Here is a 17824-nt window from a genome sequence, read left to right as displayed (position 1 = left end):
ACCCTATCTGCTCACGGCTGACACAGAAAACACACTGGACATATGCAACTACCTTCTACTTACTAGAAAGCAAGCAATGAACATGTAAGGCTGGATTCACACCTATGCATTTTTTGTGCTTTTTGCATTTTGCAGATTTGCTCTACAGAACGTGTTCCATAGGAAACCATAGTAAATGGACTGCAATGCAAATCTGCAAAATGCAAAAAAGCACTAAAACTGCATAGGTGTGAATCCAGCCTAATGAATGACTCAATGTCTGTGTATGACGGCAGGTGTAGGGTACATGTGCTTGGAAAAGTGATTATGTTATAAGGCACTGCTTTAGGCTTTTGTTACTGGATGTGAGTTGAGGATGTGATTATATAATGTCATGAAAGAGAGACAGGAATGTAAAGTATGTTACAAAACAACAATTTTATATCTTTGAGACTTGATTATCTAGTCAGTGTTTTTTTTTTTCTCCATTTAATATACATCTACATTATGTAGTAAAGGTCAGCTTCAAGTCTAGAGCTCACTTAGAGGCAGTCCAGACATGTGCAATTAAGGACTACTTGCCTGCTTTTATTTCTCTGCAGAGGAAATTAACACTTAGTTCACCCTCACAGGGGATGTCAGAACTCAAACTGCAACATTAGCCTCCTGGCTGTTTGCTGATCTAACTAATCAACACCCACTCTCACACTCTCAACCTGTTTCCAGCACAGACTGAACATTTTATTTATTTTATTTCATTTTTCCTCCAAGCTCCTTCCTACTACATTCTTATTTAACAATTGTGATAGGGTGTCCCATTATTAACCCCCTGTCTATCTAATAAAGTTTAGGACTCTGGGGACTCTGGGACATAAAACTCATTACAGCCATGCTCTAGATCAGCCAGGGGTTCTAACATCTGCCCAGAAACAGTGCACACTTGAGAGAGCATCTGCGTATAATGGTGACAGTTTTTCTACTGTATTTCAGAGATTGATTCCTGTCTCTAGGCAGAGCTGACAACTCTTGAACCCTTAAATGGGTTTGTTTACTATCGTGGGCTATCATGGACTAGTTAAACCTCATTAATACATGGACTAATTGGGGAGACTGTGTGGTTCAATGGATTCTTTGGATTGCGTCATACATCTGTGTGTTTGATTTTGGTGACAGCCAGCCTGGGGCTCCACTTTCAAAGAAAAATCCTGGAAGGCCAGGAACCAGTGGGTAACTTTCAAATTAAGTTAAGGGAGCATGGTCTGTTACGAATTGAAAGTGGCATCCCAGCAAATAGTACTCTAGAGCAATGGTTCTCAAGTACCCCCAACAGGCCATGTTTTGGGAATTTCTCTAAGATAAAAAACCTGTCCAAAATACAAAGCCATTGACTCTGATTTAAAGCACCTGTGCAAGATAAATGAAAACCTGCAACCACAGCCTGTTGGGGGTACTTGAGGACTGAGGTTGAGAACCACTGCTCTAGAGCATCCGAGGCCCATTTACTGAACAGATTCTTGCTCCACTGTACTATATTTTCTCTCGTGTTAATTTCTCACTGGTGTTAACAACATCAAGTGTTCCTTCTTTATACCACTTTACACAGCACAGCATGCCAGTCCTACACCTGATGCATCAGTCTGGGCGATAATGTTTTGTTGATATCTGGGGCTACTATTACCTGCTGTCTACATAGAGCATGCTTTAAACTTTGAAAAGTTTTTTCAGCCATTGCATTACACTTGATCCCCCAGAGTTCTTGCATTTGGTCAGGATATTTAATGTATTCAAGCCAGTAAAAGATTATTTTTAGTGAAATTTAAAGCCGAAAAGACAAGCAAACCACGTTAGACAAGATCTGGGGCCCTTGGCTATGATATGTGCAACCCACAGATTGATATGGCATTGGGGGTTGATGCAGAAGGAGCAGCCTATTGATACATACATGTATCTTCTCCTTTTATTCTTTATTTTCTTTCCTTTCCCTCCTTTATATTTACTGTTTGTTGTGGTTTGAACCATGGGACACTATTTCTTTTGGTTGTATCTGTTTGCTTATGCACACCAAAGTTGATCATGAGTGGATTACTCCACTCCAATTTTGGGAGACACATGCCTTATCCCAAAACAGTATGCATGAATTGAGATATTGGGCTTCTGGTGTTTTATGTTAGGTAGACCTTCCTATTTGTGTAATTCTTTTATTTTGTTAAACCAATAAATACATTGTAAAAGAGATCTTTCACCTACAATTCACATCCTCTGCCATAATATTCCAGTGAGGTGGGGGTTAATAAAGCTGAGGGCTCTGTAATAGACACTCCTCAAGAGTGTCCAACTATGCCCACCTTTTCCACCCACCTCCTGCATTCATAGAAGCTGTACTATATTTTCTAGGAAGCAAAAGCTATCAATGAATGGAGGATGGGCAGATAAATTAAAGGTCCTCTTTTATTCATAGATTTTGTTTCATTCATACAAACTATATAGTACATTGTCTATGAATACAGGAGGTGTGGAAGAAAGGGTGGGAACCGTCAGGCCATCTTGATGAGTGCCTGTCACTGCTCCCTCAGCTCTGTTAACCTCCACGACAATGGAAGTTTATGGCTGGGTATAGGGGATCAAAGGAGGACGAATTCTGCTAAACCAGTAGCTAACAGCACAAATAACACATCACACTTATAGTAACATACTTAGTGATTTTTGTTTTTTAACTAAAGGATTTAATGAATGACTAAAATGTGGTATAAGACTGCAGGCATAGACTACACTTGCTAGAACAGCTTATTACATTACTGAGCATTGCTTTAAGGTTAAGGTTTTGCTACTGAACTTCTGAGGGTGTGATTATATAATATCCTAAAAGAGAGCCTGGAATGTAAAATATGCTACAAAATAACAATTTGATACTGGTAAGACTTAGATAGTCAATACATTTTTTCCATAAATAAAATATATGTATTGTGTACTGTGTTTTCAGATGAAATCGGACTGGAGCTCTAGTACAAAATTATGTCTATCTACAGTTTTTTTGTTGCTTTTTTAGTTTAAAAATCCTTTCTCAAGTGCCTGTACCTAAAGATACCTTTTCTTGAAAGAAATATTATGTCTAGTAGAGGAAATAGGCTATTATTTCCTTTTTTAATTTGTAAGGTGACTCTTCTATTTCAGTTTTTGTCTTCACTGCCTTCACTACTAGTGTGACTGTGCGAAGCGTAGGTGTATGTGTGTGTTTTTTAAAATGCATTTTACATTTTTTGTTTTAATGCAATTGGACTTTTTTTCTATCTTAAATATGTTACTATCACAAGAGGGATGAAACGCCCTCTATGTAGTACTACTATGTAAATGGCAGGTTCACTTTAAGAAGACACCAGGAGTCTGGCAGATACTTTCTATGCTCCCAGCTCATTAAAGCGGGATTCTGCTCTTTTTTTTTTTTTCTTACCTGTGTTACAGGTGGGCGACTGCTACCTTCGCTTAGCATCCACGTCCGGCGTTTTTTGACCCCCGGCGCGACGATTCTTTTCCTCGGGATGACTTTTAAAAAAGTGCTCTGGCGTTTTCCATTTTAAGTGGGGGCGTCTGAAGCCCACAGGCATTTACTTCCTGTATATCGATGACGCTCGGCTCCCAGCATGCTCCGCTCCATCTCGCACATGCTCAGTGTGCAATGGTGGTAATGGCAGATACAGCTGCCTGCCCACTTTAAAAATGGCAAATTCGGACAGGCCCTTGTCACGTGACCGGCGTCCTAACGAAATCTCACGAGATTTCGCAATTTCATTGTCCCCCCATGGACTCTTGGGAAATAGCTTAGAAATTTCCCAGGGACCATTGCGAGGACGATAACCACGCCTACTCCCACGGGAGGACAACCAGGAAGTCAGCAGAAACATCTGAAATAAAAGGTAAGTAAAGAATATTTTTTTTTTTCATGGTTCATTCAGGTAAGTATTCTATCTTGTGATTTTAATAATATGAAGTTTAATTTTTAGGTACCAAACCGCTTTAAGACCGCAGACACAGAATCTCCAAGCTTGCATGTTTATCAGCCAGGGCTAACTGACCAATGCACTCTATGACTGGGAGGATGATTGCCACTTGACTTAACTGGTAATATATTGAAAAGAGATATTTTATTTCAACTCAGTGTCCATTATTTTTATCCACAGAAGTCATAGTTCCAGTGACCAAAGCACCGATATACCAACCTAATGGAGATAACACAATCACAGCGCAGACTACTATAAACCAAGCATCTAGTACTCCATCTGGTAATTCCATCTCAGCTATATATTTGGTGATGTGTTGCTAGCACTAATAAAGGAATGTCATAATCAAAAGATTTTGGCTTTAACTAAAGTTTAACAATTAGCATTTACAGTTCAGAGCAGGCAATGGAGACTCAAGCAGCTTTTGCAGCCAGTGTTATCAGTAGTTCTTTCTTTCTAAAGCAGCTACAGCCTGTGTCTTGACAGCAGCTGCTGAGTGGGACCCTTGCCTTCTATGAAAGCAGTGATCTGTTTACAGAGGTCTGACCCACCCACTGATGAGTCAAACGTATAGCTCTACAATCAGCAAATCTCATGATCCCTTCTCCCCTGATTCAGGGCAGATCCAGAGTCTTCTCTCGGAAGGGGCATACAAAATGTATGGCTGAAATCGCATCGCATGTGCACCAAAATGATGCAGGACCCTTTTTCTGGTCCGCACTGGAATCAGATTTCATGGTTGTTTACACCTATGTGATCCGATTCCTGTACCTTTTGACAGTTTGCACAGTGCTCTGCAAACTCATCTGGGGGTGTCATTAACTTTGCATTGACACCATCAGCAGTGCCGGTGTTAACCGCCGGCAGGTGCTATATGCGATGCGGGAACCCGCACTGGAATTTCGCTGGTTCCCGCATCGCATCAGAATTTGTCACTGGTATCTTTCTTGTTGCAGGGTACATATATGGGCCAGCAGTGTTGGGTCCCTAATCACTTGTCCATCTGCAATCTGTGTCTGCCTGATTAAGTCAGCAGTAGAACATCTCTGGAACTTCCCAGAAGCGCCTAAACCAGGAACACCACTTACATCATAGCATGCTATCATGCATCTGTTCTATAGGAAGAGTATCAGAACTCAGGACTCAGACAAACCATCATATACTTACAAGAACAGTAAAGGCATTCAAGACACTAGAGGAGCAATATAGATGAATGGGGATTGCAGCATTACTCATATAGCCAGATGCTTCATTCTCTTTTGTGAGGGGAGCTCCATTCAGTTTTCTGAAAATTAAAAGTCAGCAGCTACAAAAACTGTGGCTGCTTATTTTTAATAAACATACACCTGTACCAGGATCCACCGCTGTGCTCACCCGAGGGATTGCTGGGTCGTAACTCTGGGAACCTGGCTGTGACAGCTTCACAGTCAAGTGTCCACTGCGCTTGCACAAGCTGTGCTGCGCATTATCAATTGGACCTGTAACGTGTCCCAGAGGACTGCTGGGAGGGAGGGGGAAGGAGAACTTTCACTCAGATCTCCTAGGTGATCCAAGCTGAAGTGGGAGTGGATACCTGTCAAAACCAGGTACCCGCCCCCACCCCCCTCCAAGAAAAAAATAGGGAAAAGGTCAAAGAGGAATGGGGGAGCAGGCCTCAAAGTGGAACTTCCCCTTTTGGGTATAGTTTGACTTTAATACCATTGGGATACAGTAAGTTGAACATGGAACAATTAAACCACACAACTGTTAAACTAGATGTAAAGTAAAAAAAAAATCAAGTAATGATTACACATATAAGGGTGTAAATTAACAGAAGGCAAGAAATAACTGATATACAATCCTTGCACATGCATTTTACTTTAACATTAATAATAATAATTCCTTTAGGTGTAATGTCAACAGGTTTTCCAGCAGTGGTGGATTTTACATTCAACTTGACTTTGGTGAATGTGACTTACAATTCCCAGTTTCAGAATCAGTCCTCTAATATCTACCGTGTCATGTCTGCCATCTTGCTTTTACAGGTAAGAGATGCTTGATAGCAAAATAATATTGTCTACTATAAATTCCCATAAGTTATAAAGTTTAGGAAGCTCTTATTTGTAGTAAAACTGTTTATTTAACCACTTGAGAACCGGCATGTTACAGCTCCTGTGGCTAGCGCATTTTTCAGTGCTGAGCACTGTAATAGTATGACTGTCAATTACTCTGTCATGCAACACCGTACCCAAATGAATAGAGCATTATTTTACAGGTATTTATTACCATTTTAAATTTTTACTATACAAAGGAAAAAACCCCAAAACATTTGCAAAAAACATATTAAATAAAAATGCAAATTGTCAGGACAAGAAAACCTCCATAATGACCTCTTTTTGGAAAGTAGACACCCCAAGGTAACCTTATTTTGTGCTACAGTTTTTTGGAAATAAATAAATATGCTGCTATTGAGGAGTTAAAACACAAAGCTTAAAAAGAGGGGGACAAAGATAGGATTTTATATAAGGGTGTATATCCACTGATAGAAATAGAACAAATATATTAAATATATCCATAGGTGACAGAAATGCATAAAAAGAAATGCTTTTTTAAATAGTACATTCCAGCCAAAGATGGCACAGATTAAGAACATTGGTCGGATAGTTGCACACAGCAGTAACACAATGATTCATTCATGAGGTTGTAAACTGGTAAAAACTGTACAGACCAAAACACTAAAATAGGAATAGCTAATGAACATGTTTAAATTGATGACCAATAGTAATAGGTAATTTATTAATTTAATAAAAATGATCGAGATTGCATCCATATGCTCTACCTGTTTCGTGAAACCATTTACTTTCTTCAGAAGCAGGTGCAATCTGTGTATCTATAAAAAATATATGTATAAGCAACAATATACCTGAGTGGTCACCAATTTACAATATAAAAAAATGATATATTACTTAGAAAAACAAACAAAAAACTATATCTTCATGAAATTGACTTACTGATCAACTAGGACTGTACACATGGGGTGTGGATGGCCAGGGATTGACTAGGAGCGTCTTGCCCGGGAACTGTGGGAGCTATACCCATGTAGGTCAGATGGTATTCGGCAAACTGCAATGGGAGTGCAAGTCCTCAAGGGGGGGGGGGGGCTAGTGATTATTCAAAAAAGTGTAAATAGTATGTATATATATATTAATGTGTTTCAGGTAGGGAGTTAAATATCTAGAGTAACCTATGTGTATACAGACTACAAGTCAGTCCCAGAACCAAGAGAAAGACACTGAATAGTGACTGACTTTGATAGTGGTATAATAGAAGGACAGCTAAGGCAAGTGCAGTGAGTACTGATATTAAGTAAGAGTGTCTGTTCCCCAAGGCGAGGTGAAGGGAGCAGGTGTAAAAAGAAATTGAATAAAAGGTAAAGCTAGGGAAAATAACAAGATAGATTCAAATATAAACATATCAATTATGAAGGTAAACCAATAAGGTGAATTTAAAAAAGATTAGGTGCAGAGGATCTAGTTGCTTATAGGTATACCTATGTGAACACCCACCAGGAGAATCGCAAAAACCCATGCTGGTTATGGGAGGTATATATACACATACTCATCCCATCAGCCTGACCAATGGGCAGCCCCCAACATCACGCAGGTGTTCCACATAGGGAGGTGCGTCATCTGATTGGAGAATCCAGTCAGATGTATGGCGCAAGCTCCTTCCCAGATTGGACACCGATGACAACTCACGCACTGGTGCGCCAGCGCCACCATGTGACGTCACACGCACAGCACGGAGGGTGTAGCGCCGATGCACTGCAGCCCATCCCGCCCCTGCACCCAAGAAGGAGGGCGGGGGAGGGTGACTAGAGCGCATTGCAGTTCCCAGAACCAGACAGGACAGCCATCCCAGGCAACCACATCAATGGAAACAGACCACACATTGTAAAGTATCTGAGTTCATACTGACCAGAGAGAGTAGTAACAATAGGATTATGGCTACATGTAATTGTACTGTGGACCTCAAACATGGAGAAGCCAACCCCCAGAATGGCTGGGAAATGAAGCCATTCCAGAGAAAATATGTGTATGCGGAATAACATCTCCATCCCTAAATGTATGGACAATGGGGGGAAGAGTTGGGACCATATGGTAATATGCATTCATCCCTAAAACAATGGCGCTTGTTAATGGTGCACTAGATACATTAACCACTTAAGGACCGCCGTATTGCCATTGTACATCATCACAATGGCACAGGCAGGCACAAGCACGTACATGTACGTGCCTGCATTCCAGCGGATGGGGGGTCCGATCGGACCCCCTCCTGCTGGATACGGTGGTCCAGTTCGCTCCAGGAGTGATCCGTGATGAGGGGATGGCCGTTGGTTTCTGGCCACCCCCTATGGATCACTCCTGGCCAATGACAAGCTTCCTCCCACTGTGTATTGTTTACACAGGAAGGAGGAAGTGATGTCATTCTCCTCGGGGCGGTCTTTTTGACCGGACTACGAGGAGAAGACACAAAGTAAGTGCACCAAAACACTACACTGACACATAGGTACACATAGGTACACAAACCCCCCCCAACCACCCCCCGATCGCCCCCCGATCCCCCCTGCCCCCCCTCCCCCCCAGTCACAGTGTCACTGATTGCATTGATCATTTCTTTCTGATCTGATCAGATCTATACTAGCGTCCCCAGCAGTTCAGGGTTCCAAAAAAACGCATTGTTAGCGGGATCAGCCCAGATACCTGCTAGCACCTGCGTTTTGCCCCTCTGCCCAGCCCACCCAAGTGCAGTATCGATCGATCACTGTCACTTACAAAACACTAAACACATAACTGCAGCAATCGCAGAGTCAGGCCTGATCCCTGCGATCGCTAACAGTTTTTTTGGTAGCATTTTATATTTAAATCCGGAAGGCAGTGCTTGGTTTTCGGGGTCCCGTACGTGGCTAGGCTCCCAAAAAGTCCCCCACATGTGGTATCCCCGTACTCGGGAGAAGCAGCAGAATTTATTTTGGGGTGTAATTTGACTTATGCCCTTAGCATGTGTGAGCAATATATAATTTAGTGACAACTTTGTGCAACAAAAAAAAAAGTTTGTAATATTCCCGCAACTTGTGGCAAAATATATAATATTCCATGGACTCAACATGCCTCTCAGTAAATAGCTTGGGGTGTCTAGTTTCCAAAATGGGGTCATTTTGGGGGGTTTTGTGCTATTTTGGCATTTTATGGCCTTCGAAACTGTGATAGGTAGTGAGGAGTGAAATCAAAAATTTGCACCCTTAGAAATCCTGAAGGTGGTGATTGGTTTTCGGGGTGCCGTGCGCAACTAGACTCCCAAAAAGTCCCACACATGTGGTATCCCCATACTCGGGAGAAGTAGCGGAATATATTTTGGGGTGTAATTCCCCATATAACCATGGCATGTGTGAGCAATATATCATTTAGTGACAACTTTTTGTAAAAAAATAATTTTTTTATTTTTTGTCATTATTCAATCCCTTGGGACAAAAAAAATAAATATTCAATGGTCTCAACATGGCCCTCAGCAAATAGCTTGGGGTGTCTACTTTCCAAAATGGGGTCATTTGGGGGGGTTTTGTGCCATCTTGGCATTTTATGGCCTTCAAAACTGTGATAGGTAGTGAGGAGTAAAATAAAAAATGTATGCCCTTAGAAATCCTGAAGGCGGTGCTTGGATTTCGGGGTCCCGTACGCGGCTAGGCTCCCAAAAAGTCCCACACATGTGGTATCCCTGTACTCAGGAGAAGCAGCAGAATGTATTTTGAGGTGTCATTTCACATATGCCCATAGCATGTGTGAGCAATATATCATTTAGTGACAACTTTGTGCAAAAAAAAAAAGTTTGTAATATTCCCGCAACAAAATATAAAATATTCCATGGACTCAACATGCCTCTCAGTAAATAGCTTGGGGTGTCTACTTTCCAAAATGGGGTCATTTTGGGGGGTTTTGTGCTATTTTGGCATTTTATGGCCTTCGAAACTGTGATAGGTAGTGAGGAGTGAAATCAAAAATTTGCACCCTTAGAAATCCTGAAGGTGGTGATTGGTTTTCGGGGTGCCGTGCGCGACTAGACTCCCAAAAAGTCCCACACATGTGGTATCCCCATACTCGGGAGAAGTAGCGGAATATATTTTGGGGTGCAATTCCACATATAACCATGGCATGTGTGAGCAATATATCATTTAGTGACAACTTTTTGTAAAATTTTTATTTTTTTTTGTCATTATTCAATCCCTTAGGACAAAAAAAATAAATATTCAATGGGCTCAACATACCCATCAGCAATTTCCTTGGGGTGTCTACTTTCCAAAATGGGGTCATTTGGGGGGGGGTTTGTACTGCCCTGCCACTTTAGCACCTCAAGAAATGAGATAGGCAGTCATAAATTAAAAGCTGTGTAAATTCCAGAAAATGTACTCTAGTTTGTAGACGCTATAACTTTTGCGCAAACCAAAAAATATACGCTTATTGACATTTTTTTTACTAAAGACATGTGGCTGAATAAATTTTGCCCTCAATGTATGACTAAAATTTAGTTTATTCGATTTTTCTTATAACAAAAAGAAGAAAATATCTATTTTTTTCAAAATTTTCGCTGTTTTCCATTTATATCGCAAAAAATAAAAATCGCAGAGGCAATCAAATACCATCAAAAGAAAGCTCTATTTGTGGGAAGAAAAGGACGCAAATTTCGTTTGGGTGCAATATTGCATGACCGCGCAATTACCAGTTAAAGCAGCGCAGTGCGAAATTGGAAAAAAAGGTGTTTATTGGTCTGGGGCTGTAGTGGTTAAAGTGGTTGTAAACTTCAGACATGAAATCCAAACATAGCATGCCTTTCAATAGTGTTTACATGCCTGTCTCCAAAGCACTAAGTGTAATTTCTCTCCGCTGTCTTGTTCCTCTGCTATCTGCATGAGTATTTTCTGACAAGTTTTTCTTACATGTATAAGTCATACACAGAGGTATCAGGAGGTTGTAATAGAGTTAATGTATAGAGCACATACAGTGGGAGGATGGAAATGAAAGGGTTAATGTGCAGATGTACTGTATAAGGAAGGTGAGGGGTTAATATACAGGTCAGATCAGAGACAGGATGGAGCTGACATATACTGTAAAGGAGTGAATTACTGTAGAGAGGTGGATGACACTATTTCTAGTACTGGATGATACTGGGACTAAATTAGTTTCCTGATTGTATCCCGTATCAGTATAAATTATACTGATACGGGATACAATCAGGAAACTTTTTTCCTCTCACGCACACAAAATGAAAGTCAGCTGATAACCACAGCCATTGTTTACATTTCGGTGATGCTGTGATTGGTCACAACAATCACCTGGTACAATTGCATTTGCTCTGCACCTTCTGTTTGTGAACTTCACTGTCCAATGAATAGTGTGCTCACAGTACAGTGCTGATGTGTACAAGATTGTGTACAAGAGCATTTTACAAAAATTACTTTTTGATATGTTGTCCTGCCCTCAGGAGTGAGCTGCCCATCTGTTTATGTATTAAGGGTCGGCGGTAAGTAGTAAAGACACAAAGAAAATCTGGCTCGTGTATAGCTCCTTTAAGGGGCTACAAGATAAATCTTTTTCACAGTGGTCTGAAGTGGAAATCCAGCTCTATCCACCAGCCAAATACAACAGAGTGATTTAAAAAAAAAAATAACAAACATGTCATACCTACTCTGTGCAGTGGTAGCCCCTGATCCTCCTCTTCACAGGTCCCCCCGCTGGCTCTCCTGGCCCCACACTCCTGCAAATGCCCCCACAGCAAACAGCCTGCTGTGTGGGAACCCAAGCAGGCTCACTCCTGTGCCGCTGCTCTGGGTGTCCATTCAAACACAGAGCCACAGCTCAGTCCTGCCTCCTTTCTATTTTCATTGGCTCACTAACTGCGATTGACAGCCATGGGAGCCACTGGCTCCCGCTGCTATCTCAGCCAATGAGGTGGGAGAGTCACTGGAGAGCTGAGGCTCTAGTGCACATCTCTGGATCGCGATGGGGCTCAGGAAAGTATTATGGGGGCTGCTGCACACAGAAGGTTTTTTACCTTCATGCCTTGAATACATGAAGGTAAAACACCTTGAGCCTTTAGAACCACTTTAACTATACAATAGATGCAAGCATGTCCTCAGCAGTTATTTTCAATACGATGCACTGGATTTGTATACTGATTTTAATTTAGTTTAGCACATGTTTCTTGTCTTGTGAATGATTCTTTTTTTTTTAGATCGATCAGGTGTTCCGAAACACAAGCATCAGGGCTGCATATACAGGATGCAAAGATTTAATGTTCAGGTACTGTCTTCAAATGCACTTATTGCTTAGTATTTGATTCTAGACTTTTTGCAATTTCTAGTTTGTTAACACTCAAAACATATGAAATGATCAGTAAACAGTTGTAAACAGAGCACCCCACTCCCAGCACTTATGAACCAAAATTCCAAAAGGATAATACTAGCAGCTATTATAAATAAAACAAAATCATGAATAAATGAATAAATCCAACATTAGCAGCGCTCTAATTTAAATGTGATTGAAATTTGTAAATCCATCCATTTCAATATAAATGTGTAAAGTCCATCCTTATATTTACATATATCAGATTAATAAAATCAGAATAAAAAGTCCATCCATATTATTCATGTGCGGTATAAATCCTAAATAATTAGCTGTCACCAGACCTTGTGAGATCTCTCCCCTATGGTAATGAACTCACCGGATAAAAGATAGGAATGCGCTTGTGTTAACATCCACTAATCCACAAACAACATCCACAAATATGCAGCATTCATTGTGCAGGAGCATATCCTTCACTTCAACTCACACAATAGGTGACCACAGCTGCCTTCACAGGATTTCCTCCACTTTGTAACGATCTACCAAAACTGGTCAGCCTGCTCTTCCTTTATCCTCAGACACTATCTACATTCCCTGCTACCTTCAAGTAGATCCTTTGAAGGCAGGTCAACTTTTTAGATGCTCTGTTCTGGACCCTTCTTTAGGGAAAAATATTATCAACTTTTAGGTAATAATAAAAAATGTCATGCTTTGTGAATGGGAACATATTACAAACACATATTGGGGTTTTCTCATATTGACTGCAAAAGTAGGCATACACTTTAAGCTTAAGTTGAATTGATACTGCTACATTTTTCAATGTATTTCCATATAAAATCAAGCAGGGTAAGTCAATGAGAATGCATAAGCAGCTTAAAGGAGAAGTACAGCCAAATATGGTCGGGATCCTCCCACAGCCCTGGACTGACACCTGACTCAGCCTCACAGCAACCCACTGAGAGACTGAGCTTACTGCTCCCATCCCCTCCACAGCCCAGCACTCCAGTGAGCGCAGAGGGGGGGGGGCAGGGGCAGATCAGAGAGCAGATGACTAAAAGTCACCAGCTCTCTGCTCACACAGCTCAGTTTTCAGTCTTAGAGGAGTGGGGGAGACAGATGCAACATTGGGCTGATTCTACATCCACCTAGGTGCATAGAATTTTGAAAAAGAAACACCCTGAACTTCTCTTTTATTGCAACTGATCTCAAATGCATGTAAGATGCACATAAAAGCTCCAGACTATGCATCACTGGAAGAAATTGATTTAGGTTGTATAAGTCACAGTATTATTAGAGTGGGAGTATTGTGGTCATCATGGTCTTATCTAATATCGTTTTTGTCCCAATGTCTTACTAAATGCAATGTATGTATTTTTTTTAAGGCCAAGGCACTGCTATAAAGTGTACATATGCCTGGACTTTGGATATTGGTCCACTCACATCAGTGTGTTGCATTTTGTGCATTGGTGCATTATGGTGACATTGACTTACCTGGCTTGGTTTTAAATGGCACCCCAGCACACCTTGTGTGTTAAACTGTGCTGCCGTAAATGTTGCATGCTCGATTTAACCTGCGTTAACCCTGTGGGTTTAACACACCTCAACATAAATATGTAGGTAAAAAAACAGCACTGGCAATCCTAAACTCTTAATAATCAGACAATATTGACAAAAATGTGATGCAAATAAGCTAATTTACTAACACTGAGAACCTTCACACAATACATTTTGTTAATATTCTTTTCAATCATCGAAAAAGGAAATTCATGTTTTTCTTCTTCAATCTGCACATGACAATTATTCGAAGTAAACCACAATTTGCTTTTCACATGATTAGAATGAAATTATTATTCACACAGTATACTGTGTGACGATTTTCAACTCCTTAAGACCCCATTCACACCTGAGCGTTTTGTAGCTTGAAGCCTGAAGCTACAAAACGCTAGAGGGGAAAAATTCTATTATTCTCAATGGAGATGGTTCACATCTCAACTACATGTCGCCTGAAGCAGAACGCCTGAAGCTCAAACAAGTTCCGGACCCTTTTTTGTAGCTCGAATTGAGCAGATTTGGGCGTTTTTCTTCTTTTAACATTGGTGACCTTTTGCCCTGCACAAAATCGCGGCAAAAAACGCTTGAAAACGCTACGCTCAGGTGTGAATGCAGCCTTAATAAATTAGCCCTAATGAATTATAGCTATTTGACAACAGTGACACAATTATTGCTACAGTGCTTTGTTTGATTATAAAGAGGTTAAAATTATAAGTGCTATTTTTCACCTTACATTATTACATATCTTTTTTTTTAAATAAGCAGCAGCAAGTTTTGTTAGAGATTATAAAAAGACATAGAATTAGTTGAAGACCTTAGTTTTCCTTACGCATATTTTAGTTGCCATTTATATATTTTTTAGTAAGCAGTAAAACGACTTTAAAACCATCATGAATGTCTAGCTACTTGTTTTGTGAAGTGATTAATTCTCAGATATACTGTGTGGGCTTTTAACTTTGGTATTCTGCCTTAGAATGGCCAATATAGGGGTCTTTGTTACATGCTAGCCTCTCACTAATATAAAAGGAGGGGAAAGGGAGTAGCCCTAGTGTCAATGTACTGAAAGCTTTAGAGGGAAAGGATAGGGTAAGCTATCAAACTGTATAGGGAGAGATTCAGGGTCAGTTAAAAAGGAAACTGTACTTTAATTTTGATTGCTAGCTCTTTGAGCAACCAACCTCTTTGTTGCTCTTTTTGGAGGGTGATTTTTTAAATGTATTTTCTACTTTGGTTGATTTGGGGTCAAAGACCACTTTCTGTCCCATCCATAGCATCCTTTTTTGCTGTAACTCTTTCCATTAAAAGAAAAGTGCATTTTGTTTCAGGGGCACAGTATTTTGGCGATTACATCTTTTAGGGGGCTAAATACATTTTTATTTTGTTCTGGCCTTTATTTTAGGTTAAACTGATTTTATAACAGTAAGGCTTTCCTTTGAAAAAGAGGGCGTTTGTTTCAGGAGGTAATTCAGAACTTTTTTTTGGGGGGGGGGGGGGGATATATTAGTTTCTTTTGTGTTGATAGGCAAAGTTGTTTTTTTTGCTGCAAGGCTTCTCTTTATAAAAAAAAGAAAGATACTATTGTTTTATGGGTGATATATTACGGTTTTTGCCTCCATTAGAAGTTTCTTGATCTTCATTTCATGTTGATAGGTTATCATCATTTGAAAGAAAAAATACACTAAATTGAACAAAAGCATGCACCTAAAACACCTCATATTGGGCCTAAAATTTTAATTTAACTACTTCTCCTCTCACTCCTGTTTACCCCTTATGAACCAGACCATATTTCATATTTCTGCTATGTGTCTGTTCATGAGTCTATAACTTTGTAATTACATATGATAAAGAATTGATACATATATTGTTTTTTGGGTGACAAACAAGGCTTTTTTGTGTCCCTAAAGTCCGCTCAGAATTTTTAAAATTTATTTACATTTTAAGGGGAAAAAGAGTAAAAATCTGTTCCATCAGTAAAAATTTTTGAAAACAGGTACCAATAATGTGAGTAAAACATATACATTTTATTCTGCTGCTTATTCTATTTACTGCAACATTAAAATTACATTTTTGTAACAAAGCATGTTAAAGTTATTTACAAAAGAAATAAAAGGTTTTTTTTGTTTTGTTTTTTTGCATACATTAAATTTTTCTCATAATGCATCAATAATTTATAGTTCTTACTGATTTAAAATAAAACAGATATACCCTAAACTACATATTTTTAACAGTAAATCCTTAACGATAACAATAAACATACGTGCTTTATTAAAAAAAAGTTTACAGCAAATAATTTAAACTAGAAACATGGAACAGGAGATTAAAATGTTAAATAGTGCTCATACAGGTTGAAATGAAAGGGTTAAGTAGTAAAAAAAGAGAATGTCCTGATTAATTAAGAGTTAACTTCCTGTGCACACAATAAAATCTTTCCTCTGTCAGCTGCAGCTCTCTCACTCACAAGTCTGTCTGACAGGGAATTTAGGTGATAAGATAGCTACTATGTTACTTGTTTGTTTTGTTTTGGCTTAAAATGTTACATTGAATTCTCACTGAGATTGTCTGTCAGTGATTATTCAGTGAGAAGGACTTCTTACTAACTTTCAGTCATAGGATCTCACAGACTGTGCACAGAAGCTCAGTACAAAGAGATAAGAAAGATAAGATAGTGCAAGGCGTACAAGACACATCCTGTGTATAGAGGAAGGGGTTTTATAGACATTTGTAAGATGCGCAAGGTAGGCAACGGGTTAATTTATATTTAAAATTGTCTTGCTGCTGGCCTATTTTATATTGCAGCCATAGTCTCTATGTTTTTGTATTAAAGCCCCTACCTGTGCTCTTTGCCTCTAGTAACCTTAGGCCTAGAATTGAAATTTTAAATTGTCCTGTTGCTGGTCTATTTTCCACTGTGCCAAAGATTGAAGAGGAGGAAAGTGAGGGAGAGGCAGAATGAAGAAAGATTTCTTCCAGGGGTAAGGGCAGAGCATTGAAGGAAGCAGCCATACCATTGTACCAGATGGCACTGCCCCATATATACAGGTTATGGCAGAACCATTCACAAAGCTCTAAAGTCTGGGCCACATGTTACCCTTCCTCAGGCACACAGACATTGCTGTGTAGAATTCATGTATGTGCAGCTTTCAAAATCATTATTGTAATTCTTTGGTGTATGCATACTATTTGCCATCATGAACCTTCTAACTTTAAGCCTGTTTAGTAAACGTTATAACTACCACAAACAACAAACAAAAGAGGGCGCACCAGCCTAGTGCATTATCCCACAGTAGTTATTTAAAATCAACATAGACTATACTAAACATGTAAATTAAAATTGCTTATCGAGTACTCGTCTGTAACCCTATGGTCCTTCACTTGGCACACTCCAGAGTACAGGGGGACTGTACCCGTCTCCTTAATGGCTGACATGTTTCGATCAGGAAACCCCTTCATCAGAGCGAAACAATACAAGGTCCTTCAACCAAATGCATGCTCTCTTACACAACATGTGGACCCAAAGCACTGCCCCTTGGCAGGGACAGATAGGAAGGGGAAAGGAAATGGGCCATCCAACTGAGTCAAAAGGGTACATATCGGCAAACCAAAAATGTTGGCTGACAACATGGCCATCAGTAACACAAAAGCCTTTGTTCACATACCTATTGTCCATACTGCACATACCACAGATATGTAGCGCCTATAATGATTTAAACTTGAATATTTTGAGGCAAACATACTAAAAGAAGCAAGGATTATACAAGATATTACATCTGGTCCAGCACAATGTCACTTCTGGTACGGCGGTGTCCTCCATTTTGTAATGGTTTGACACTAGAGGCTAAAGTAAAGACTAAGATATCATTCAGTCTGTCCATTCACCTGATAACCTATTATGTTAAGAATATATTTCAGTTTAATAGTCCTTAG

This window comes from Lithobates pipiens, unplaced genomic scaffold, assembly GCF_037356315.1.
Source record: "Lithobates pipiens isolate NorthernLeopardFrog02 unplaced genomic scaffold, aLitPip1_a1.2 Scaffold_13, whole genome shotgun sequence".
Taxonomy (NCBI): domain Eukaryota; kingdom Metazoa; phylum Chordata; class Amphibia; order Anura; family Ranidae; genus Lithobates; species Lithobates pipiens.
Note: the sequence above shows the minus strand (reverse complement) of the source record.